The 2,204-nt window shown below is 46.7% G+C and overlaps 1 non-coding gene across 1 annotated transcript; it reads left to right on the top strand.

The window, feature by feature from the left end:
• The first annotated feature begins 1,898 nt into the window (after positions 1 to 1,898).
• TRNAQ-CUG lies at positions 1,899 to 1,970 on the top strand. The gene has a single exon. It is a non-coding gene; the product is annotated as a tRNA-Gln (tRNA).
• Positions 1,971 to 2,204: the final 234 nt, after the last annotated feature.

Here is a 2,204-nt window from a genome sequence, read left to right as displayed (position 1 = left end):
GACAATGGAAAAGGCCCCATGAAAGAAGAATGTAGGCAGCTTCTAGAAGCAGAGCATGGCCTCTGGTTGATAGCCAGCAAGAAAACAAGGACTTCAGTCCTATAACCACAAGCAAATGAATTATTTTTTTTCGCTTAATTTAATTTAATTTTTTAATTTAAACTCAATTAATTAACATATATCATTAGTTTCAGAAGTAAAGGTCAATGAGCCATCAGTCTTATATAATACTCAGCACTCATTACATCACATACGCTCCTTAATGCCCAGCACCCAGTTACCCCATCCCCCCACCCACTTTCCTCCAGTAACCCTGTTTGTTTCCTATGATTAAGACTCTCTTATGGTTTGTCTCCCTCTCTGGTTTTGTCTTGTTTTCTTTTTTCCTCTCTTACCCTAGGATCCTCTGTTTTGTTTCTTTAATTCCATGTATCAGTGAGATCATATGATAATGGTCTTTCTCTGACTTATTTCACTTATCATAATATCCTCGTTCCATCCATGTCATTGCAAATGGCAAGATTTCATTTTTTTGATGGCTGCATAATATTTTGTGTGTGTGTGTGTGTGTGTGTGTGTGTGTGTAACATCTTTTTTATCCATTCATCTGTCTATGGACATCTGGGCTCTTTCCATAGTTTGGCTATTGTGGACATTGATGCTGTAAACATTGGGGCACAGGTGTCCCTTTGGCTCACTACATTGGCATCTTTGGGATAAATACCCAGAAGTGCAATTGCTGGGTCATAGGGTAGCTCTATTTTCAACTTTTTGAGGAACCTCCATGTTTTCCAGAGTTGCTGCTCCAGCCTGCATTCCCATCAACAGTGTAAGAAGGTTCCCCTTTCTCTGCATCCTCACCAACATCTGTCATTTCTTGACTGGTTTTAGCCACTTTTTAGCCATTCTGACTGGTGTGAGGTGGTATCTCATTGCGGTTTTGATTTGTATTTCCCTGATACCAAGTGATGTTGAGCACTTTTTCATGTGTCTGTTGGACATCTGGATGTCTTCTTTGCAGAAATGTCTGTTCATGTCTTCTGCCCATTGCTTGATTGGATTATTTGTTCTTTGGGTGTTGAGTTTTATACGTTTTTTTGTTGTTGTTGTTTTTGTTTTTTGGTTTTTTTGTTTTTTGTTTTTTGTTTTTTGTTTTTTTTTTTTGACAGAGAGAAATCACAACTAGGCAGAGAGGCAGGCAGAGAGAGGAGGAAGCAGGCTCCCTGCAGAGCAGAAAGCCCGATGCGGGGCTGGATCCCAGGACCCTGGGATCATGACCTGAGCCGAAGACAGAGGCTTTAACCCACTGAGCCACCCAGGTGCCCCTGAGTTTTATAAGTTCTTTATAGAATTTGGATACTAGCCCTTTATCTAATAAGACATTTGCAAATATCTTCTCTCATTCTGTCAGTTGTCTTTTGGTTTTGTCCACTGTTTCCTTTGCTGTGCAAAGTGTTTGATCTTGATGACATTCCAGTAGTTCATTTTTGCCTTTGTTTCCCTTGCCTCTGGAGACATGAAGCAAATAAATTCTACCAGTAACTGTAGTGAGCTTGGAAGAGGAGGCTGAGCATCAGGTGAAAATATAACAAGCTGACACTGGGATTTCAGACTTGTGAGGAAACTAGTCACCCAGGCAGAGCAGGTGCACCTGGGGGAGGCATAAAAAGCCCGTCTCTGTCGCTAACCCCCAAACGAACTTGATCTCAATCCCCACTCGCAAGCCCCCGGAGCTGCAGGGAGAACGTGAGCCCCGGTGACTCCTCCCTGGTGCAGGAGCGGAGCTCCGACCCGGAGGCGAGAAGAAGAACCCGGCAGGAGGCGCGCCCCAGGAACGCCGGCGGGAGGAAGGGCTGTGTGCACCCACCCCAGAGAGTCAGAAGATGCTCACCCCCGGCGGTTCCATGGTGTAATGGTGAGCACTCTGGACTCTGAATCCAGCGATCCGAGTTCAAGTCTCGGTGGAACCTTGCACTTAAGACCAAGCTGCTGCTTTTTGCTTTTCTCTCCGATACCGAGCGAGTGGCACGTGCCTTCCCCCTCCCGGTGTCCCCGCCCCCAACCCGGGGAGGTAAATTCCGTGGACGTCGAGACCCCGCACTCCTGAGGTGGACCCCTAGCAGCCATGTCCTTCGCGCTCCGCAGCCTCCTCCTCAGGAACCCGTGTCTCAGAGTGCCGCCGCCCCCCCCCCCCCCCCCCCCCG

The sequence above is a fragment of the Enhydra lutris genome, unplaced genomic scaffold (assembly GCF_002288905.1).
Source record: "Enhydra lutris kenyoni isolate GAN:26980312 unplaced genomic scaffold, ASM228890v2 scaffoldscaffold88, whole genome shotgun sequence".
In the NCBI taxonomy this organism is placed as follows: Eukaryota; Metazoa; Chordata; class Mammalia; order Carnivora; family Mustelidae; genus Enhydra; species Enhydra lutris.
This window is presented reverse-complemented; position numbering and strand designations above follow the sequence as displayed.